Source organism: Spermophilus citellus, assembly GCF_964194105.1.
Source record: "Spermophilus citellus genome assembly, chromosome: 11".
Lineage (NCBI taxonomy): Eukaryota > Metazoa > Chordata > Mammalia > Rodentia > Sciuridae > Spermophilus > Spermophilus citellus.
Window position 1 is genome coordinate 114429166 of NC_138192.1, and position 12085 is coordinate 114441250.

Below are 12085 nucleotides of genomic sequence, written 5' to 3' on the forward strand. Positions count from 1 at the left end.
CCTTATTTCATTTTTCATAAATTTCATTGCATTGTTATTCAATTTTGAATATCTACATATTTGCACAGAAAGTCCTTTTGTCTCAACATTATATTTTCACTGCCTCAAACAATGGTTGGTTCTGGTAGGTAGTTAGTATTTTTGGTTGAATTTTAAATGATGAGTTTGTTATTCAAAAACTAAGTTAACGAGATACAGCTCATGAACTCTATTTATACTAATCTTGTCATCATTTCTGTCTCACAGTTATGAGGTCTCTACAGGCAATGTTAGTTATACATGAAAGAAAATGTCACTTTCTTACTTTACCTAATACATGTCTAATAATAATGCATTACTGTACAAACCATGGAAACATCAGCAGGGCATCTTTGAGCATATTTTCCAAAAATGAAATAACCTATGGATCATTTTTTCTCTTTAGTTGTAAAACATTTTGTATCTTTGCACATAATGAAAAGTTTTGTTTCATCTCCATTATAAAGTACAGTGTGTGTGTGTGTGTGTGTGTGTGTGCGCGCACACACACACACACACAAACACATACCCACTTTGTTGACCAGAGAAACTCACGTCTAATGCCTGCTGTCCCCAGTGAGGACATATCTTTCATTCTAGTGCATTCACTCAAGCATAGTATTTTAGGGAAATTAAAATAAGTTTGCAATTTTTCATCAATGAAATAGACAGTTCTCAAAGATGATACTAAAGTAATTCTGAGAAGTAGAAGATTGATTGCTTTAAAAAGTTTTTTTTTTAATATGAAAGTTAGGTAATGATGAGTAACATAATCTTTTCTAAACTGTTTCAAACTCAAAGATAAATATATACTATTTTCTTTCCAGTGATAACTGACTTGTTTTTTGTAAAGATAGGTCATTAAAGCACCCAAAACGGTCAGTTCCAAATGCCATATCTCACACATGACTCCTTGATTCTCAAGCTGTCATGTGGGTAAAAATCACACTTATTGAAGAAACACAATAATGACAGCTCAGAGGCTGATGCTGCAACTTGAAAGTAATTGAACCATTTAACCACCATTTACTTGCTCAGAATTTCTCCTCAGAAATGACCCTTGCTAAAAGCCTGTGTTCCTGTAGCATGCTGAATTCACTGTTTTTGGATAAGCTTCTTCCAAAGCTGACACTAACTATCTTATCATCTTAGTTCCCAATGTTAATCGAAGTTCTGCCTTATCCTAAAGTAGTGACCTTCTGGTTTAGCCTGCATCCAAATCACCTGCATCAGAATGTCACACCAATTGTGGGGGTCCCAAACCCTGACTCTCTGATTCAATATGGCCTGGTGGGGGTGGAGAGTTTGCATTTCAAAGACACCCAAATGATGCAGTTATGGTGGATCAATGGCTTGAACTTCGACAAGCCCCTGTCCTAAACACAGGCACTTCTTCATGATGCACAACATTTCCTCTTGCCAAATTATGTAAAAATTAATCTCCTCTTGGCCACCTGTTCTCTCTTCCTTTCATTATTTTTCTAGGCCACTACTGTTTATAAATATATCATGGGAGCCGCATGTGTACTTTACATTTTCTAGTAGCCACACTAAGAAGGCAACAAATTAATTTTAGTTAACCCAGTAGATTCAAAATATTTGCTTTCAACATGTCATCTATATAAAAAAGGTAATGAATTATTTTATCTGAATTATTTTAAGTTCTTTTTCTCTTATGTCCAAGGTCTTTGAAATCTCTATTTTTGAGACTTGCAGCAGATTGTACCTTGGATTAGCTCCATTGCAAATGCTCCATAGCCACACAAAGCCTAGTGTCTACTGCAATGGACAGGGCAGCCCCGTGAGTTTAAAGTGAAGAATATTAGAATCTGAGGGCTCTGAAGGTTCTTTCCCTTACTGCACCCATCTTCACCACAAATCCTCAGTTCAAAGATGCACCAGATGTGTTATCAATTTAATCACAAATTTTAAGAAAAAAAGGAACATGATTAGATATATACATTGGTTTTAAAGTACATGCCAATACCAGCATTTATATCCTTATTTTTATGCATGGGACCAAATATAAATATGCCATGGAGCCTTACTTAGTGAAGCTTTTTAAAAACTTGGTTGTTCTCCTGCCTCTTTATCCTCTTCATATCCTCCCTCATCAGTAAGTCCTCCTCCTACCAGTATGATCTGTGCCAACAACAATGTATTTGTGCTTTATTTTTCTTCCTTTCTCATCTAATCCTGTGCAAACATATATACAGAACTTTGTTTATCTACATTTGCTTTATTAAACTAGGATTATATTGTACACTACTCTCTGCATAATTGCTTTCTTATTCAATAATATCTCACAAAAATCCCAGCAAGTCAACTAGAGGTTGTAATTTATTCATTTTAATGACAGCAGAAAAATACATGGGGTACTATATTTTGTTCAATATTTCTGCTACTGGTGAGCATTTACTCTTAGATGTATGTGTCTTTGACTATTCTTCAACGGTGTTGGGTGGCAATCTCTTTTTTAGTTTTTAACTACGTTTTCTCCTACCATATATGGTCCCTTTTCTTCCATAAATAAAAGCATTTACCATTAGCGATCTTGGAAATCCATTTTAAGTCATTCTCCTAATGAACCCCTTCTTGGTCAACAAATGGTACAGCCATGCACTGGTCACCGGTTCTCTTCATCCAAACAGTAAGCAGGCCTGGGGGAAACCCACAATGACTTTACCACCATATGCCCACTTGCTTTGCAAAAAAAAAAAAAAAAAATTAATTGACATAAATAAGATAAACTTCCTCATTCATGTTTTAAGATAAAAAAAAAGAAAGAAAAGAAACATTAGACTAGAAATCAAAGGACCTAGACCCATAACCTATCCAAAGTCCTACAGATTATAACTCTGGTAATAAGAATAATTGGAATGATAAATAGCAAAAACTAGCACACTAACATTTATTAAGTGACAGGCACTGTTTTAAGTACTTTACATGTTAATTCATTTGCCCATTAAAACTCTCATAAAGTAGTTTCTTTAATTGTTTTACTAATATTCCCACTTTTTGACTGAAGACATTGAGTTCATACAGCTAGCAAATGGCAGGAGCAGGATTGTGGTGTGGATAGTCTGGCTCCAGGGTCCTAATCTCCTTCTCCTTATCTTCTTTCTCTCTCTGAACTTCTGCATCCTCAGCTCTGTAATGGGTCTGAATTGCTGAGAAGAAATATGACAGTGATGTGGAAACCATTAAAAACTCTTACAACATAGAGTAGTCTTGTTTCCGTACGGAAATTTTGACTAAGATTATTCTATTATTCAAAGCCAAAACTAAGCAGACGGCAAACCCAGCCATTTTCTGACCAGCTTTTGAAGGTGAGACTGGACATAGGCAGCCAGCTAATGCTGAATCTGAACTTCATTGGTACTCAAAGCCTGCTGATTTGCCTGAAATTAGAAAAAGAGCAACCAGCCTTTATCTCTATTGTGTAGCCTGACTGTCCTTCCTCTCTCGGCTCCAGCCCTTGCATTTTACTTAATTGGAACACCAAGCTATAAATCTTACATACTTAAGGGCCAGAAAACTCTCTGGAGCTCTCAGACTGAAATTTGTGTGGGAGTTGAGCAATATTGAATTTTCAAATAAAATGATTAACAGTCACCTTTAGGGCAACCTCAGAGAAAAGAGTGCTTCCTGAATCTTGCCACTTCCATCTGAGGATGCTTTTTGGTTTTAGGTTTAATAAAAAGGATTCAAAAGTAATGTAGAGGTGAGTGACTAAAAACAGAGAGATACTCCATTCCTGGTCTGATGGCTCCAATTGTTAATGGGGATCTCATGGCTACTCTCAGTCCAGGATGAAGAAGGCCATCAGAACACCTCACTTAGAAAGGCTTCAGGCATTTGGCCCAATTTTAAGTGCAATAAACTATAATTACAAGTTTTTATAGAAAGATTTTTCCAATATTTTAATAATTGAAAATGGGTGTACCTGATCAGAAAGCTTATTTGCTTTTCTTTAGCACAATAACATATATCAGACTTCATGAAGCAGAGAATTAAAATCAGCTAAGAGGAAAGGCAGAGCCCAATCCAATTCAATCACCAACTGAAGCCTACAAGCCTACTATTTGCTGAAACAATGATTTAGATGCTCTGCCAAATAAATATAGGATGTTTATGGCTTTACACAATAGGAATCTGCCTCATTTATGCAGCAGGAAGATCATTTACAACTAATTTTTAAAAGACACCAAGTGTCAATAATACATTTTCAAATCAAGGCCAGAGATTGCAATTCTCCAAAGTGGACTATTAAGCAATATGAAGTTGTTGTCAGAGAACAGTTTTCAGGGACACCATACTAGTTTATAATCATAAAGCACCCATAAAGTGGTGATGACCAGCCTGGTTTTTCTAGTCTCTGGGAAGTTAAAAGCCCGACTTTAAAGAGCACCTGCATAGAGAAGCAACATGGACAAGCCATCTCCTCCTGAGGAATCTCTGTGCCAATCTGGCTGCCTTCCCCATTGATTGCTGGAACCACACTGCCTTCTTAGCCAGATGTGCTTTCTGGGAGCAAATTTTGTTTTCCAAGTACTGAGTAAAGGTTACATGCAGCTGTTTGAGGGGCCATTTCCCCGCCCTACAAGGGAATTTTGCAGCCAGACTCTCTCTTTTCATCCATCTATTCATTCCACCTATTCACCCTTTTACCTGTACATGCATACATGCATGTGCCTGCATACACACACACATACATGTACACACACACACACACACACACACACACCCCAGTAATTTAAACACACTAGTTGTTTCCTTCTCCCATTACCATATCATCCCAGGTGTTATCAAATCTTAGAAGAAATGAAAAATCAGCTCCTATGCATAGAAAGATTGTCTTCTGAAACGAAGCATGGAAAAAAAAATAGCTGTATCCTATCTCAATTTCTGATTAACTATGTGACTTTGCAAAAGTCATTTGACATTTTTATGTCTTGTCCCACCTGTAAAACAAAGAAAATAAAAGCTCATGTGAGGATAAAATAAGGTCATGCATAAAAAGCTCTTTAGAAGAATTTTAAAAGCATTATCTGAATTGAGTGTTGTCCCCTGGGTCTGGATTTCATCTGAGATTCCAACAAAAGAGAACAGTACAGTCAGGAATAGATATAGGATTATGACTGACATGTGGAGTAAATAATAGCACTCAGAAGTTTGCCCTCATTGATTCCTCTTCCTGTTTCTCTTAGCACCAGAAGTGAACAATTACCTTCTTCTATGATTTGGAAAATTCTCTATGATTGAGGAAATTTCCTATGAAGAAAGCCTATCCAAGCCCCTAGTAAATCTACCAATGCCAGGAATTCATGTTCCAGCTTTCTTTGCTCCTAAGGAGCGGATACTTGACTAGGCTTTGTCTGCTAGACATTCTTGCAGTGGACTTTGAATTATAACCTAGTGATTTCTAGAAGCACAGACCCAGGCCACAAGGCAGGACCCATCTGACAGGCATTAGTGCCAGTGGTTCCAACAGCAGCATCCAGAGGCCTGTGCTGGTGATACTGGTGAGGCCAGCAGCTGTATCTGTGCCCAAGGGGAGTCTTCACTGGGCCCAGCCTGTGGCATGATTTTGGCCCTTGCTTTCCTTGTGTTACTGCCAACTTGGTTCTCTTGGCTAGTCTGGATGCAATTTCCTTCAGTAAGTACTTTTTTGTTCATGTTTGACTAATGGATTCCTCCTCTATTCCCAACAGCCTAGTATCTCAATCACATGGACACCATTCTGGTCCACTATGGGATCCCAACTAAATTGTCTTCCTAGAGGTTACCTCTGCCTGCCCTCCAGCCCTTTGCCTTCTTCACATCAAATCACACATTTCCTGAGGCCTTTTCCCTTAGCACTTTGTTTTCTTAAGGCATAATCTGACCAATTAATTCAAGTCAATGTGTTAATTGCTAACACTAATTTAACATCACCCCAGCATTTTAGCAGATAGTGAAATGCCTCAAAGCAAAGGAGAAAAGAATGTTTTAGTGACCATCGTGCTTCTATTCTTTGCCTGCAATCTCACAAGTCCTATATCTAGGACAAGGCAGGGCCTCTCTATTTCATCCATGGGTGTTCTACGGACCAATCATATAGTGACATTGGTGCAATTTACTGAATCAGTCTTTACCTCATGTTAATACACACACACACACACACACACACACACACACACACACACCCCTACAAAAAAATACTTCAATGGCTTCCCATTGCTTTAAAATAAAGACCCAAATCTTTCACATGGTCAATAAGGCCCTGGATCTTGAGCTCTTACCAAGTGTTATGCTCTCAAATATTTATAATTTTGGGGACAGGGAGTGAGGAACAGTTTTAAATGCTGATTTTTGTACCTTTTTCTGATTTAGATAATCTTAATATACCTACCTGTGGCCAATCAAGCCAACAAAATAATGGTAATTACAAAATTCCTGAATATTTAGCAATTTCCTCTTTCAAGTCAACGTGAGGTTTAGGCCCAGCACACCAATATCCCAATTTGCTTTTCTAGGAAGTTCACTGACCTCTTACTTGCCCACCACTACCATCCCACTAGCTTATTCTATTTCCTTAGTGGGTCACATTCCACCTCCACCTCACTCAGCACCTCCATACAACACAACATACACACCGAACTGAGGCAGGTTCTGTTACCACCCGTGGTTCCATGACCCTCTCCTTCACAACACTTATCCCAGGTTATTTATTTATTCCTTAAATATGATCCAATAATGTTTAACATCAAAACAAACTTTTGCAGCTGAGCACAGTGACACACACCTGTAATCCCAGTGTCTCAGGACTGAAGCAGGAGGATCAGGAGTTCAAAGCCAGCTTCAGCAGCAGCGAGGCACTAAGCAATTAATGAGACCCTGTCTCTAAATACAATGCAAAATAGGGATGTGGCTCAGTGGTCGAGTGCCCCTGAGTTCAATCCTTATTGTATCCCCTTCCAAAAAAACTATTCTATATCTATGTACAAATATACCACAATGAATCCCTATATATGTATATATGTATGTATATACATATATATATATCTCATATATAATGATAATGCCTAATGATGATGATAATAATAATTAATAATAATAATAATAGATCAGTAGAGCAAGTAGACAGGGGGAGGGAGTAGAGAAAGGAAAGGGAAAGTACTTGAAAATGAGATTGATTATATTATATGCATATACAAAGATGGCATGAGGAATCCCACTGTTCTGTATAATTATAATACACCAATAAAGAATAAAATCTATTAAAAAAACAAGCACACAAATATAGATCTGTAGGAGGTGTGATCAGAATGGCTATTGGCTTCCTTTTCCAATACTTTCTATGCACCCTTTTATAAGGAAAATTTGGGAGCTTATGGAGAAAAAAGATATTGTTTTAGTCGCTACATGAATCTGTTTAGTTCTTAGAAACAAAAATATGAAGAGACCCTTCTATTTTCTGCAGTTTTCTTTTTTTAAATCCCTGGGTTATTAAAGCTGGAGAAAATATTCCAAATGCTTTTCTTCTGATCACTGGATACTCTGTGCAGGTGCCCCATGGTGGCTGGGGAAGCTCAGGTGGGAAGATGAAAAGCGTGGCTGCTTTTGGACTGAGCATGGGCTTCCCACGGCCACCTCGCCAGTGCAGCTCTGCTTTTGTAGACTTCAGATGTTGCTCTTCCTTGTACAATTTCTTGGGTTGATTTCTAATGTGGAAAAAAATTACAAACAGTTTTTATATTAGATATGCAAACTAAATGCTCAGAAAAGTACAAAATACTAGGGAAATTTTTGTTTCAGGAGAAAAATATTATTGGTTAGATGTATTCCCATTTTTCCCTCTTTTCTACCATCTTCAACTCCCAGGGGGAAAAAAAATTGCATTTCCTACTTTAATCCTCTCTACAAACCAGACAATCCAGGTCACGTTTTGTATTTGAGTTACAAAGCATTTGACTAAAGTCACATATATAATCAACTGGAAGAACCAGGACTTGAACCAGGTTTCCCAACTTATAGGCCACTTTCATTATGGTTCTTGGTCAGTCTGTGTTTTGGTTGGCTTTTTCATCGCTGTGACCAACAGATCTGACAAGAACAATTAGAGGAGCTGAAGTCTACTTAGGGTTCACGGTTTCAGACGTCTCAGTCCATAGATGGATGACTCCATAGCTCTGGGCCCAAGTGAGGCAAAACATCATGATGGAAGGTGGGGCAGAGGAAAGTAGCTCAGGACATGGCAATCAGGAAACAGAACTCTGCTCTCCAGGGACAACATAAAAACTTCAAAGGCATGCCCTCAGTGATCTATCTCCTCCAGCTACATACTACCTACCTACAGTTATCACCCAGTTCATTTCTATCAGTGGATTAATCCACTGACTGGGTTACAACCTCCATCATCTAATCATTTCACCTCTGACTCTTCTTGCATTTTTTCACACATAACCTTTTTGGGGATACCTCATATATAAATCACAACAGTCTGTACCCAGTACCAGTGGGAATTTCACTCTGCCTTAAGGAATACCTCACTGCACACAGCATCTTCTCCATGGGGAATTTTTGTTTGTTTTAAAATATGTTTCCTGGAGACCATATGAATACACATTATAAAACTAGTAAATGCATAAAATTCAATAGATAAACAGTCTCACTGCTTTCTAACCACATCCCAATCTTAGCTCAGTATGCCTCCTGGTACTAAAATGAATTGGACTTCTTAATTTTGACTAGAAGCTCAGGATCTGTGAAAAGCAACACAGCAATGAATTCCCGAAATCTTTTTCTGGGCAACTAGAAGCCTCCTATGAGTCACAGAGATTCAAATTCATATCCCATTGAAGCTACCTCCTGGCTTTGTGCTTTCAGGCAAGTTATTTTCTATCTGTGAAGCACCATATCCTGAGGTAAGAGTGTGTTCCTTCCTTCTATGATTTTTTTTGTAAATATTAAATGAGACAAATTCCTAGCATGAAGTCAGTGTTAAAGAAATTCTCACCATGCATTTGCATTGATTATCAATATTTCTATACCTATGTTACTAAGACTAGGCCTAATGAATAGATAGGGTCTGATCTATAGGTTCAGGAAATAAATTTGTTTCCAATGCGTAACTAGGCAGGTCATTCTGTTTCACTCAGTTGAACAAGCCATACTGAGTGCTTAATATTTGCTAGACGCAGCATTAGTCCTGGACCATAAGAACTAACAGATATTCAGTTTCTCCCTTCAAGTTGCTGACAATATACACCATACTAGACAGATAGACCTCCTGCATGGTTTTGTTCTGTTTGTTGTTTTGGGTACTGGGGATTGAACCCAGTACCTCACTCATGCCAAACACGTGATGTACACTAAACTGTACATCCAGGCCTCTCTTCCATTCTTAAACCTTTCTAAAGAAGATCTCACCACATTTTTGGGAATCACCACATTCAACTTTCAGATATTTGAGAAGTTAGTGTGTGTGTGTGTGTGTGTGTGTGTGTGTGTGTGTGTGTGTTTTCAATTCATTGAGAATCAGTGGATCTCCATTTCTTCTTATTTTATGCCCCAGAAAAAAAAAAAGAGTACACATTTAGTCACCATTCTTCATGTAACAAGCCTTCATTCCCTGAGAGTTATTGAGTTATTCCTCTGTCTTCTCTTTCTAGATTAAATAATTCCAATCCCTTTAACCTTTCCTCAGAGGTCCTATTTGCCAGCCTTCAGTTTAATCATTTTCATTGCTTCCCCCCTGGAGTTTCTCCAAGTGGTCTGCATTAAAATATCTTGCTTTGCCATTGAGTTCACTCTTCAAAGCAACTTATCCCTTCACATAGACAATGGCAAAAGGAGAGCAGCCCCCAAATAAAAGGAGGACTTTAGAGAGGAGTAAAGAAATATTTCCTAGGTAAGGAACTCATGTAGAACACTCAAAAGCTCAAAGCAAATTAGCATTTTCTGTCACACTATTAAGGAGAAAGGCCTAATACCAGAACACTTTTTAAACAGTGCCACCATTCTGCTTGACAATTATCTAAATTACTTGTAAGTGGATAAGACTATTAACAGCAAACTGGAGATTTGCTGTAGTTACACCTGAGATTCTCAGAAGGGCACCAATAAAATCACTGTAGTACTAAAGTTGATAAGATCAAGCAAGCATTTTTGATTCTGTAAAATACCTCTAGTCATCAGATTGACAGTAGAGAGCTTATCATATTAATTATAGGCAGTGCCTTTCGTCAGTTTTGGCACATGAGAAGCATCTTTCTTTCTTACATCCATCTTTCTTTCTTATATCCATCAAAATAATTAATATTTCTTGGGCTTAAAGTGCAACAAATCCCAATGGCTCTTAAGAAATGATGTATAGAGGTTAATTCAATACATACCGGTCATAGCACAGCACCAACATGTGCAGAAGGGGCGAACACCAGAACACCAGAGCTCTAGTACAGTATCCCATCAAGATGTGTACAGTCGTTTGTAAGAAATTTCTTTTTACACATTCCTCTCACCCTTTCCCTCTTATTGTACCCTTGAGACTATGCAGCCTCCTGTGCACCAGCAGTATACAAACGTGCACATGGATATGTGCGTGCACACACACACACACGTACAAAGTTAAGATTTTTCTATCAGATTTCCAAATCATCTAAAGAAACTATGAAAACTCTTACTGGGTAATATTCAGAGACTTCTATATTTTAAAACTATTATTAAGAATAACATGGTTTGCTTTCCCCATTTGGAAAAGTTAAGAGTGTACAATTAGGGTGAAAGTTTGGGTTGAAAAGGATGGTGGACAGGGGGGTCCATGCATCTTCCAGGCTGACTGGTTCAACAGGTTGGAGCCATGCCTAGTTCCATTTCCAAAGCTACCTTGACTTTGGGAAGACTAGGTCTGGCCTAGAAATGGTGGGCTGAGAGAAGTCTGTCAACATCAGGCATGGGAGAATCAGCTGCATTCTGGAAAAGACTCTGCCAAGTTCTCTGAATATTCTCTCAGTTCTGAGTTCAAAACACATGCATTGTTTGGTGATGAATTTTCCCAAAGAGGTGTAGTCTCAAAGGCAATCCAATCTATCAATGATTTAATTCCCAAAATTTACAGAATTAATATTGTTATCCTTAAATAATTAGCAATTAGGATGCCAAGAACTTACCATAGGATAAGAACAAGAAACACCCTTGGGGGTAAAGGCAGATCATTCACCAGTTGTTTAATTGTCAAGAGTTGACCCAATGTGTCTCTCCAGCTCTTGATTTCTCCATGATCAGACACACATCTCAGCTGTTCATGTCATCCAGTGAAGGAAAGTCAGTGTATGCACAGCTGAGGTCTGGGAGTGCTAAAACAATGGGCATTTAAAGCCATGGCATATGCAACAGCTATGTATTGAGAAATATATGTTGTAGCTTAATTGTTCTTATTTTTATAAAAGCAAGCTTTCATGGGGCTGAGGTTGTGGCTTAATGGTAAAGCGCTCGCCTAGCATGTTTGAAATGCTGGTTTCGATCCTTAGCACCACATAAAAATAAATAAAATAAAGGTATTGTGTCCAACTACAACTAAAAAAAAAATCTTTAAAAAGCAAGCTTTCAATAATGAACTGGAACTACAGATAGCCTCCGATTTCATTTATTTGCTGGTAAAGACAGTCTTGTACAGTCTTATCAAGTGGTTAGAAAGTAAAAGGAGGGCAAGGTCATTGACATATGCTGCCAGGCTACCTTGTAGTGGCTATAGCAAGTAGCCAGTGATACTAGACACGACTCAGTGCTGATTCTCTTTACCCAAATGTGTACTTAAAAGACTTATACCAAATTGTTTTTTTTAAAACCAATGATTTGTACCACCTGTTCTAATCCATTGTATTTGGGGGAATAATTTTTATTCCATTTGAATTTGGAAAATATTATCAATTAATACTGAACACTAGCACCCCTACATTGGGAAGGCCAAAGGGGGGAAAATGCAAGAAAGTAATTAAATAAATAAGGGAAAGGGGGGAAAATATAGTCAAGAAGTGAAAAACTAAGATTGGTGAATTTTTTAAAATGCACCTGAAATGAACAG

At 37.9% G+C, this 12085-nt stretch overlaps 1 protein-coding gene and 1 long non-coding RNA gene across 2 annotated transcripts in view; one reads left to right on the forward strand and one right to left on the reverse strand.

Annotated features, from left to right (window-relative positions):
• Nucleotides 1-12085, forward strand: part of VWC2L (von Willebrand factor C domain containing 2 like) — a gene marked incomplete at its 3' end in the record, with an annotated part of 144913 nt that overhangs the window by 131936 nt on the left and 892 nt on the right. The window lies entirely within an intron of this gene.
• Nucleotides 7345-12085, reverse strand: part of LOC308630869 — a 113797-nt gene continuing 109056 nt past the window's right edge. Inside the window, exon 4 of the long non-coding RNA XR_014018058.1 lies at nt 7345-7724. This is a non-coding gene — a long non-coding RNA (uncharacterized lncRNA). The remainder of the gene's footprint in view (nt 7725-12085) is intronic.